The 13035-nt window shown below is 39.3% G+C and overlaps 1 protein-coding gene across 4 annotated transcripts in view; it reads right to left on the bottom strand.

Annotated features, from left to right (window-relative positions):
• SUPT3H (SPT3 homolog, SAGA and STAGA complex component) overlaps nucleotides 1-13035 on the bottom strand; it is a 284434-nt gene that overhangs the window by 26228 nt on the left and 245171 nt on the right. The window lies entirely within an intron of this gene.

Below are 13035 nucleotides of genomic sequence, written 5' to 3'. Positions count from 1 at the left end.
TATGGACATGGGCCATTCCGTGCTTGTTAGGCTTGGTGTCAGAGAGCACAGACACATTTAATCTACTAGTAGAGACACAGCTTTCTGCAGTCAGCTCCCTAGGCTCCTTTGCAAACCTCAGCCCAGATAACTGGAAAAGTGTCTGAACTGCAAATTTAATCATTGCCACACAAGTGAGGATCCTTTCCAACTTAAAAGCTATTATTACAATGTCCACACGAGAAATACGCTTTGTTGAGGAAGTGGAGTAAGAGGCAAAACAGGTATCTTTGTGTTGCCATGAAGGCTGTGTTTATATGCTGATAAGGTCTTGTCTGACTAACGAGGAGAAAAAAAGCCCTCCCTTCCAGAAACCCTAACTAACTTTATCTGACAGAGCCTCTCAGAGAAGCAGTGTCCTTGTATATTAGAATGGGCAGTCTGCCATTTTGAGCTTAATTGCCCACAAGGAAGAAGACATAATATTACAGTTAATATCTGAAAACGTCATAATTTGCTTTTTGCTCGTGATTCTATCTGACAAAAACAAGTAGGTTGGGAAAAAGAAACAAGGTAAGGTGTGCATGGCTGCCATCATCTCGTTAACTCTTTCTTGGCAGAAATGTTTTGATTCAGATCAAACGATCGTAAGGCAGATAAAAGAGAAGAGCAATAAAAACATTAGTCTGAGAAATCCGTTCCTCGGGACGAGGCAGAATAGTTCAAGGCAGCAGAGTTTGGAGAGCAGATGAATAGCAGAAAAGTCCAGAGATATGAAACGATGATTAGGTGAAGGCAATCAGGGATCTCCTATTTAGCTTCCTGTGTAAGAGAAGGCACTCAGGAAAACGCATAAATAAATAATGAAACTTAATCCTACCATTGAGACTAACACCTTAACGCAGCTATTTATATGGAAACTTAAATCAGGTACAGTTTCATTACAGGACAGCCTCTTCCTGTGAAGGGTAACTTAGAGAAATATGGCAATAATAGTGATTGCACTAGAGTTTTAGTTCTTATTTGTTCCGTTCCGTCTTGAGTACTGCTTGTGACATCCTCTACACTTCATTGCTCTAATTAGATCCCGCATTTGAGCATCTCAAATATATGGGACAACAGAGATCCAACCCGAAGCCCAAATAACCCATTCAGACATGACAGAGTCCCTAAAGAGGAACAGACAAAAAGAAGGGAAAAGGCAGAAAGGTCAAAGATGATGCTAATGAGATCACGAGACGAGGAAAATTGCAATGAACAAGCAAGCTTTCTGGAGCTGGACAGCCAGATAAATTCTCTCTTCAGCCTCTGGAAGAGCCTACTGAACTTTTCCATATTTGGACTTCTTGTTGTTTTTTTTTTTAACATACACATCACATACCTGGCTAAATTATGTATTTGGGGTATGTGTGTAATGTATTGAATATTTTGGTTTAAGCAGTAATTCGCAACAGGCAATGCATTTCTGGACGATTATAACATGTCTCTGGTGCTGTTTTAAGGCATGGAGCCAAAAGACTGGATGACTTAAACTACCCGAGATGTGCCATAATCCCCCGGAAATGCTCTGGATTGTCTTACAGCAATTATACAATGTGAAATTTATATTATGCATATAAATAAGAATAGTTACGTCTATGTATTTAGTAAGCCTCAGCATAGCCCATATAGAGCAAACCTATTCAAACCTAACAACTGCCACCTCTACAGTTCTGCTTCACCTTCTCCAAGATGCAAAAGGGTGGCTTTCGCATCAAAATCCACGGATGTGTTCATATCCTATTTGTCCTGATTTATTTAGCTGCTTTTGATATGGTCAGCTGCATATCCTTCAACCACAGCGTCCCTTAGCAGTCGTGACCTTCTCCTCTCCTCACCTTTCTTTCCTCTGGCCATCCCTTCAGCATCTCCCTTTAAGAGACCTACTTCAGCCCTTTCCTCTGGGGCCTACAGTAATTTGGCCTTCATCCCCTCACCTTCTGTATTATTTTTAGGTAATTTCTGTGACAGCTTGGCCAAATGACATGTGCACCAATAGCTCTTACATCTGCCTTTGGATTGCTCTCTCATCTTCTCTATCTAAACCTGCCTCTCCAACTTTGTCCTCGGCAACTCCACCTAAATATTTGACATTTTAATCCACTTAACACATCTCAGACTGGACCTGCATTGATACAGCGCTTAGCCCAGTGAGGTTGCAAATTCCAATTAAGAGCCTTCAGGCATTATTTTAACAGACATAAAAAATGATAGAAATCTCCAACTGTATCAAGAAGTTTCACATCCATCAGTTACTTGAAATTTCAGGGTGCCATGTTTTTCTGTAGATGGGTATTTACTTTGCGAGTAAGTATCTGTCTGTTCATAACATGGAATTTGAATCTTATGAACCATACATTTAAAATGCCATTCTTTTCCTATGTAATTCTTGACACATGCCCTTTTTAAAGGGATAGGATATAACAACACGTTGTATTGCTTCTGCCTCGTTGTATTGCTTCTGCCTCTGTTAAATATTTTAAAAATAAACTTTAAAATCATTTAAAAATAAACCTTAAAGATCTTATGGTATATTTAGAAACATAAAATATTCTATGTAGAGGTTTCAAATACTTACTATGAATGTGAGATGTAAAAAGCCAACAGAAAGATCAGCTTTTAGCTTAAAATATTCTTACCAGCTACTGTTATGAGATCTCGCATAGCTACAAGTGAAAGGGATGGAAAAAATCCTTCTTGTTTCTTTTCTTTTGTTTATTTAATACATCTGAGAACATTTTTGAAAGAGTACGTTTCAGGTTTTCCCTTGAACTTTATCTGTATTTGTATATTTTACTCATCAACAGGGAAAGAAAATATATTTACATAAGTAATAAAATGTGATTATAAAACTGGTAAGGAAATTCAGAGGCATAGGGGCTATCAAAAACCACTTTTAAGATGACTAATAAGTACTGAGACATTCAACAATAGAGTAAGCTGAAAATAAGATTCTGAATAGAAAGCTGGCATGAATTATTAATATTTTAGGCCTAATCAAACAAACATATATCTTGTACTCCATCTAACAATCCTATGATTAAGTCATTACAGTGCTGCCTAACTCATTGCCTTCTGCATGAATTAAACAGTAATATATCTCAAACTCTTTGCTGCTTATTCAGGGCGCATTCATCTCAATTAACTTTCTTCACTTTAGACTGTAGACATCTCAGCCTGAGCTGGTCGACCCTGCCTCCATTTACAATCAGTCCAGGGAAATATGCCTTTTAGAAGGAGATGCATCTCTGAAAGTGCCTTCTTCTGTATGTCTATGTTTGGTAAGATGTATTCCCAATCTCACTGTCTGGAAAATCGGAACTCCTTTATTTTAACCCTATAAAGCTATACAATTCATTTTATCTTATATGTCATTTTAACCATGTAAGCCGTACGAAGTGGAGCTTTCTGAAAAAAAGAGTGGCTAATTGTGTACATTATCACCAAATGGTAAATTATTAGGGGCTTCCTTTAATTACCAAGCCAGCCATCAAGCAAACCAGACTGTTAATTGAAACTCTTGAAACTGCTTTTCTTTAATGGCTGCAAAGTTGTGTAAACAACATTCTTGAACTAAAAGCCTTGTCATACAAACAACCCTTCCAAAATACTGCAGCTTAACGATAGAAGCTCTCAATATGAAAGAAGAGAGCACAAATCTCCTTCTACAAACAGGAGAAATTAAGTTCCCAAAGTATAACTGTTCTGAACTCACACACCTTACAGACTGGAAAGCAGACTGTTCAGAAAAGCAGATACCATGTACTCATGGGTAGGATGACAAAAACAATACGTTTATAAAGTCTGGGGCTATATTGAGCATGCAGAGAACTGCTGCTCTGGCTCCTTAGACCAGGCAACAATATACTCAAGTTGCGGCACCAGATTGCATCCTCTGTTACCAAAGTGCATCCTCCAGTACTTTGTTTTCCCCGTATCTTGTTGGTCTTTTTAAATGCATTTAACAGCCTCAGCAGCACCCTCTTATAACACGAGTCAACTGGTACAGCTGCAGCCATCTGCAGTCCCTGTTGAGCAAGAGCACGTGGGTGGCCCCGGAGCCTGGCCCGGTTTAGCACACTCAACGCTGCACAGCTTGGGGATGTGTTTGCAGATCAGCTCTCATGCCTCTTCAGAATAAGCAACACACCTTGTAGCTCGGAAAATGCCATTTTCGGAATCCTCCTCTGACAGTCCTAGACTTGGTATTAGCATTTAGAGAGCCAAAATTAATTTGGGTACACAGCAGAGAAAGAATGAGTTTCAGACAGAATCCTGCATTAATATTATTATTATTATTATTATTATTATTATTATTATTATTCCTCCCACTTTTCTGGGAAAGGCAGACAGAGAATATACATTCGATTAACCAAGCCCGGGTCTAGAAAAGCGTACAACTAAGTGTTAATGCCTTTTAGTTTAGTTTAGAAAGAAAGGACAAGCAGATAACCAAATTGGTTCTGAAATACTTCATCCAGAAAAGATATCTCAAAAATGACCTTGAAGCTATGAAACAACTGTTTACCAAGTCTTGTTCTGCTTTGTTATGAACATTTTAAATCAGCGCTAAATTAAGAAATACGCCTCAACAAGGAGCAGGCCATAAGATACGTTATCAGGGTGTAACGAAGCAACAGGCATATCCAGCCACCGGGAACAACAGCCGCTTACGAAACTCCCTCCGAAAAACACAGCAGAGGTTTTCGGTTTCGTAAAGGTTCGCCTCTGACTGATCTTTCTGAAGCACGAATTCCTGGCAGGAGGACTGACTAAACGCTTAGTTGACCATGGATCACCGGCAGTGAAGCCCTATTATATTTTATGCTGCCTCTATAGAATCTACGTGATTAATCTGAATTATGCCCGGGACACACGAGTGAGTCAGAATTTACTGCCTACGTGCAAAACATGGCAAGCAGGAAACGACAGCAACCCGAGCCTTTTGCATATTGCTTGAATTTCAGTCTTCATAAAAACTTACTGTTCTGAAAGGGGAAGATCAGCTTAACTGCATTCTGACACCAGATGATGACAGACTAGCTGGGCTTCCGGTAAAGTCCTATCAACACTTTGGTGGTTGGCAGCAGAGCTCCTGTGATCAATTAGGTTAATTAAAACTGTATGACATGCAGGCTTCATGTGCAACTCCTAACACGGTTAGGATGGAGGCAAATGTGTTACAGCACGATTTCAACTATAATGGGTGTATCCAGAAAGCCTTTTGAACCTAGGCCAGAGCCAGGGTTAATAACTGAATTTCCACACTCTTCGGATACAAGTCTGTAGGCAGATGTGGACCTTGGATGAATTGAGAGTATGATGAAAAGGTAGAAAACTCGAGTTTATGCAGTCCTTAAGCATGACCTAGCCAACACCATACTTCACAGAATCACAGAATCATTGAGGTTGGAAGGGACCTCTGGAGATTGGCTAGACCAATCCACTGCTCCAAGCAGGGTCACCTAGAGCAGGTTGCTCAGGACTGTGTCCAGTTGGTTTTTGAATATCTCCAAGGATGGAGACTCCACAGTCTCTCTGAGCAACCTGTTCCAGTGTGACGACCCTACAGTAAAAAAGGTTTTTTTATATATTTAAGTGGAATTTCCTGTATTTCAGTTTGTGCCCACTGCCTCTTGTCTTTTTGCTGGGCACAACTGAGAACAGCCTGACCCTATCTTCTTTACACCCTCCCATCAGGTATTTATACATAAGACTCCCTCTACCCTTCCCCTCCCACGCCCCAACCCTACCCCAGCCTTTTCTTCTCCAGGCTAAACAGTTCCGGCTCTCTCAACCTCTCCTTGTATGAGAGATGCTCCAGTGCCTTCTTCATCTTCGTGGCCCTTCACTGGTCTCACTTTAGTATGTCCATGTCCCTCTCTTACTGGAGAACCCAGAACTGGACCCAGCACTCCAGATGGGTCTCACCAGTGCTGAGAATAGAGGGGAAGGATCACCTCCCGCGACCTGCGGGCAACGCTCTTCCTAATGCAGCCCAGGATGCTGCTGGCCTTCTTTCCCACCAGGGCATATTGCTGAGCCATGTGCAACTTGGTGTCCACCAGGAACCCCAGGTACTTTTTTACAGAGCTGCTTTTTCATCTGCTTCCCTATGGGAAGACCTCACATGACAGGCAGCAATGGAGTCCAAGATAGGTTGAAAGCCTGAATATAAGCCACCTTGAGGACAGTATTATGCCACATCAACCAGGTGTCTCTGGCCAAAACAAAGAAATGAATAGAACATGGGTCAGAGAGTGCACCGTGCTTCAGATTTCTCTGACAAACTACCTGTCAGCACAACCACAGTCACCACACAACAGGAACAGTATTTCCAAGACAGCAAGAAAGGGCAGCAAGCTCCTCATGATAAATATATAAAAGAAGAAAGAAAACGGAAATTTGCAAGCATGAGAACTAGGCTAAATGCAAAATTCTGGTCCAAATATCTCTGAACTTGTGGAAACTTCAGAAGTAGAGTGAGTGAAACAGTATGACTCACCTGTCACTCAAACTAACACTTAAACCCAACTGCTCAAGGATTTGAAGAAAGAAGGGTTTCCTACACAGAGCCAAACTTGCAGAAAGAACCAAACTTGAACAGTGCATCAAATGGAAAATTCCTCTGAATATGGAGGAAATTGGGTTCCACAGTTCAGAAGTTCTGGCAAGCAGAAAGTATAAAAGTGAGGTTAAAAGCAAGTATGCGAGGAGAGAGGTGTCCAGCCCACGATGGGAAGTCTAGGAGTGGAAACAGACGTGTTATCCCTAAGCTAATGCAGATCTGCAATGATGGTACATACACAGTATGTATATGAAATCATATATAGTGAGCTCATACCTAGCATGAAGAAAGAGGTTTCCTTCATGTCACGATCAGGATCTTTGTTATTTCATTTTGATCTTGGTAAGTTATGCTAAAGATGAAGCAATATATATTACATATGTTACATTAACTTGGCTTTCTTGGTTCAAGGTTGAGTCTTCATATTCATTAAAAATATCTCTTGCTAATTTATCTTCACTTAAATTACTGCTTTATGACAATTATGATTATTTATTTCAATGCTGTAGTGCTGAGGACTCCCAGTCCCTGACCCTACTGCGTAAGGTCCAGGAGAAATACTAAACAAAATAAAACTTCTCCCTGAGAAGTTTGCAATCTGCATGTAAGAGCAAAAGATACACATAGAAAAGATAGGGAATGCAACAGGAAAAATGTTCACTAATATGACTGGTATTGACAGACTGGAAATCTAATTACTGACAAGAATTGTGTCAGTATCCTGGAAAAAGGAGCATTTTAAAGGCAATATTTGAAGGACGGTAAGACAGTTTTGTAGACATAAGAGTTCTTTGCAAGCAAGAGGGGCTGAACAGCTGAACAAGAGAAAGCATAAAGATTCTTGGTCTTTTTTTTTTTTTTTTTTTTTGGTAAAGTAATGTAAGTGGACAAGCAAACTCCATATGCTGCAATAACAAGGATAAAATGTCGCAAAGCTATGCAATCCTGTTTCCCCATTATAACAAAATAATTCTATACTTAGATTTTCTTTTTCTCATGTGTAAGGGAGGGTTTGTGTGTGGAAGGGAACAGGTCCCTATTAATTTGGTGCACTCCCATCATTGCCACAAAGTTTGGTGCATGTAGGCTTTACAGACTTTTTGTGACAGTTAAAGGCATTTATCAATGGAAGGATGACGGACTACTTTCAGGAAGTACATCCTTAACAACTTATCATGTCTTAAAGAAGTCATGGTCACCATACTACATACAATAAACAGGTGTTTGAGTCCCTCTTCCTCCACCCCAAATTTCCTTAGAGGTGATTAGCATAGAAGAAAGAATAAAGTTTAAACTAGGCGATCATCTTGTTACCCCTTCTGGTACAGGAACATCTACCATTTTTCAGGAGTGCAGCACGCGATTGCTGACGATGGAGTTTAACATTGTTTAAAAAAGCTTTTTAGATCTACCTGCGCAATCTGTCTAGATGGCTGCAGAAAAGATTTAGGCAAACACAGAGTATAAATACATGTAGGTGCTTAGTATATTCAGCTATCACGCGTATTCATAAAAATAATGTATGATACTGGAAAATAATACTGAACCAAAGCGTTAATGCAGTCTTCCACATGCCAAAAGCTTGTATGGGTATATACATAAAGAATGTACGTAGTCAGAGAGAGACACTAACATCTTGTAATGCAATATGTTTCTGCTATACTTACTCCAGACTTCCTAACAGCTGCATATTTTAATATACATAAACCCATACTTGAAAAATAATAAAATGTATTAGTTTTCCACATTAGGCATTTATGACCTAATTTAGGAGAGTATTACATCTTTATAACTTTTAAAAGACCCATTTTGATAAAACATCCCCATAAACAGACTGAGAAAATCAGGGTAACAAGCATCTGTTACTGTGTTGTTTTCTTAACAGGGTAATAAAATAATAACACATTTTTATAACTTTTCACAACAATATAAAGCATTAAAATTGAAACTGATATTGAAAAATGTTCTCATGGTCCTTTTTATTTTATTTTTCCACTATGTAAAGTTACAGTACTTACCAGATTAATATTAATATATCTTAATTATGTTGACACAATGGAAATTTGCCAAAGACAGTCAAAGAATGGAAATAACTTGTTATTTCCACTAGTCTAATTAGGTGGTGTATTTAGGCCATTTTATTCACAATATATGAGTAATATGCATATTTATAAAGAACATACGGAGACACTGTATACAGAAAGGATGAGCCAAATTTTCTGAGGGTTTAAAAAAAGGTTATCCCATTGAATTTTAACAGCAAGACTGATTTTTACTGGTCTATCTGTTCCAATAACTAATTATTAAACTTACATTAAAAAAATGACAATTACATAGGCAATAGCTTCTTCTCAAAAGCTTATGTTATTTTTTAGCAGAAAGATCAGACTATGTTTTGCAACACAAAAATGATGAATAGGTATTGACCATTATAACTCTGAAGCAAAACCACTATATTTAAAAAGGCATGTTATCACAAATTTTGCTAATTATTTCCTCTGAAACTGTACACCTGAACATCAGGAATTCAAACTGGGTAAGCCCCTGACCTGCACTCAAAGTGGATTTGCAGATCTACGCTACTGAAGCACCAAGAAGTTCTACTGCATTACTTTAAAGTATGATTCATAGCTCGTAGGGCTAGAAAGGACCTTTAACAAGGACCAATCTAACTTGTCTGCGTAACACAGCCCACACAGGTTTCTTGAATCAGTTCTCCACATCCAAAAGCTGCGGTTGAACCGGAGCATAGCTTTTACAGAAACATCTCATCTTGATTTTAAAGTTTCCAGTCATGGACCATCTGTCACAACCATTGGTTAAGTTATTTCAGCACTTAGTTACGTTGTTAAAAATATATGCCTTATTTGTCTAGCTTGAATTTGTCTAGCTTAAATGTCAACCTGGATACTGGGAGAAGGACTGTTCTCGCCTAACCTAGGGCTCTACGTTGTCAATATATACATACGTCATTCTGTCAAGGTAGAGAAATATGCACTTCTCGAGCATGGATCATTTGACCCATTTTAAACATCTACCTTAGGAAGAGAGAAATTACAGGCCAGAAGTGCCTATTCCTCTCCATTGACTAGAAAGGAAATCTAGGCAATGAGCTCAGATACATATGTCTGTATCTGGCCAGAGGAATCCCACCCTGGATATTGTTATAACTCCAAATGCTAGGACTGAAAAACCCTACAACATGAGATTTCTGGTTCCTCCGTGGATCCTTGAAGACCGACTACACAACACTTTATTCATTTTGATAAGCTACATAGACTAAGCACCTTGTGGATCTCCATGTCGCGATTTTCTGATCTTTCACACATTTCTCCCAGATCCTTGAGCCCTCTCCAATGTGCCAAGATCCTTACTGAAACATGAACACCCAAACTGGAACAGTGCTTCAGCTGTGCTTGCACTGTCACAGCAGAACACTCTGGCGTGTGATGCTCCCCTGCTCGTCTGTCTAAGGACTACACTGAGCCTTTTCAGCTACAGCACTGTATTGGCCCCGTCACGTTCAACTGATTACTCAAGGCTCCAAGATACACTTTTAAATCACTGCTTTGCAAGGTACAGTCCCAGGGCCAGTAAATAAAGCCCATTTTCTTAATTCACAGATGAAATAGTGAACATCTGGCTCTTCTGGAATGAAAATAGCTTTCTTGCACTTCATTTATTAAACAGCAACTCAGTAACTCTCTGTCACTAACCTGTCCTCTTCATTACTTTATAGTCCCCAATTAGCTTTCTTTTAAAATATTTGACAAGGAAACTAGACCCTAAATAAACTATGCTTGTAGAACTGGAAACTTTAAGAGTTTGCAGTGTAAATGTTCCAAACCTGCAATGTACACTATAGATGCAGAGCTCTAGCCACTAAGTCTATGTCCATATTGTGAAATAAAGCAACATCAGGGACTGCTCTCAGGTCAAGCAGCAAAACCTAATTGCCCTCACACATAACCCCAGGTCTCTTCTGCCCCTTGAAAAGGTGTCCAAAGGTCCTAAGACAGAATTATTGTCCCATGTGCCATTCAAAGTATCTACAATGATGTGAGGGCTGCGTCATACCCAACCAGAGTCATGTCTTCACAGCATGAAACAGAGAGTATGTGTTGAATGCAAACGGTGTTTGCATGCGCAAAGCCTCCTGGGGTGGTGTTGAAGGACTACACAGATGGGGATATCCAAACCTGGATGTCCTGGGTTTGTCCCTCTGGGAACGCTCCCTGCTACACCCTCTTTTCTTCTGACATCAGGTAAGCGCGCGCTAACTGGCACAAGTTGGGAGTATCCTAACTATTAAGTAGTACAGACTGCCAGTGGTCTAGTGCTTGAGTTCACAGCCAGGCCCTATATATTTAGCAGCTTACCTGTTGACAAAATATCCCTAGCCTGATACAGGTTTACCTATCCAAAAAACCTAGACAAACATATCTACTGATCTCTTTCCTAATTTCTGAAAGCATGCCACTGAGGCAAGTTCCTCTGACTTGATATTACAATGTCAGAGCCTCGTTTACGATGGTGAAAGCCAGAACTTCCCAACACCTAATGCTGTTCTTGAGGTATGCGTCAGAACTGCTAAAGCCATTAGGTTACTGTTGACTACAGGCAGCTGAATACTGCCACATCAGCTTAAAGTAAAATACATTTTTTTTGGAAAAAGACATTATTAGAGACTTTGAACCCCAATTTCTTAAAAATAAAGTTTATGAAGTTGGAAGTGATTTTTTTTTCATGAAAAATAAATATAAAGGGTTGCTTCAGCAACCAAAAGGAAATTGTGCTTTGATGAATTGGGAAGTGTGCAATAAATCATGGGAAGCAAGTAATACTACACATTGTAACCTTTGTTCACAGACATGGCATTAAGTGTTTCTTACCCTATAATACAACCAATAAAGACTCTTGGTGTAATAACTCAGGCCTAGTTACCTTTTCATGCCCCTCTGAGAGCTCTACTGTCAAGCTGTCAGCTCAGGTTGAACTTGGATAAACTGGAATTTTTCATCTCCTGCCTATTCCAGATCTTCCATCTCTATTATTGACCATTTTGAACAGGGTCACCATCAAGGTATATAATATGGCTGCCATCTCCAGCACTGCATGCTCTCTATGTTCTCGTAGTCAGATTACAGCTATGTTTTATCATCTTTTTCCGGATAACAATTCCAGTGGCAAGGAACTGCCTTTCTTACCCTTTGTTCAGATCCTGATCTTGGTGAAGAAGTTACGGAAACACGCCTGCGTCTACCTTTGAGAAAAGCAACATCTTCTTGCTCATATCAAGTCATAAGGCTCCTGCAAAGGTCACGTTCATCACTTTGAACCTCCCTCTCAGCTGTGTGCATTACAAGCTACTTTTCACACATCCTTCATGACCTATCCTCATCCTCTGTATCAGCTCATTTACTATCCACATGTCAGAGTCCAACCTGGATCAGTCCATACATCAATCATCTTTGCCATCCACATACCAAACTTTCAAACCAGCACATCTGCTGCTTTACCTTTTTGGTAGAAACAAGTAAACAGCAGAGCAATTTCATCACCCACCATCACTTCAGTTCTTAAAACTCTTCTCTGCTACGTAAAAATCTTACACCATTGGATAATTTATGTACTGAGACCATGTCCTCACACGCTATCCCCATAACACTCTCCTTTACTTTCCTGTTTATCTTACTAAGATTCTTCTATATATATTGCAGAACCTATTCAGCTTCTGGTTTGTATTTGCATATTACAAATAATAGACAAATACAGCAGAATCCTAGATCTTGACTAATGCTCTTACATTGAAAAGCAGTAAAAATAATAACTTTTTTTTTAAGTTAAATGACAATTGACTTCTGGCATATAACTTGAGGCTCCAGAAAAAGAAAAAACTACGTTCAGGAAATGCCATCATTCCCCTTTAGAAAAAACAATAAAAACAGTACTCATTCAAATATCTCAGCCCTTGCATTCAAACCCACTTGTCACATTTGTTATTTTGGAACTGCTTATAAAATTATGTCCCCAAATTAATATTCCCTTATAATGCGTATGACCTTCAACGTGTGTTCTGAAGAGCAGGGATTAGGAGCAGCTCATTATCAACTTGCTGAGCCATCCAGGTTCTCCCTTTTGTACCTAGTTATCTCAGTTGTACCACCTAAGTATTCCAGTAGTAAATTCTCAACAAAGACGAACGTTATCTATCTAGTAAGCTATTCAATCCCAAGCTTCTCAAAGTGGCAACAAATACTACCTTTCTATCGTACCATATGCTTGGTTTTTTTTTTAACTCCATGCGCAATGGTGAGATTGTTTAAACTTTCTTATTAACAGATGCAGCAAAAGGTGTTTGCTTTTTCTTAGAAGCACCTCATCCACACTCATAATCTACAATATATCTTCTTATGGCAAATTTAAGTATCGTACCTAAACAGCAACTA

Source organism: Apteryx mantelli, chromosome 3 (genome assembly GCF_036417845.1).
Source record: "Apteryx mantelli isolate bAptMan1 chromosome 3, bAptMan1.hap1, whole genome shotgun sequence".
NCBI lineage: Eukaryota > Metazoa > Chordata > Aves > Apterygiformes > Apterygidae > Apteryx > Apteryx mantelli.
Note: the sequence above shows the minus strand (reverse complement) of the source record. Positions and strands in the feature narration are given on the sequence as shown.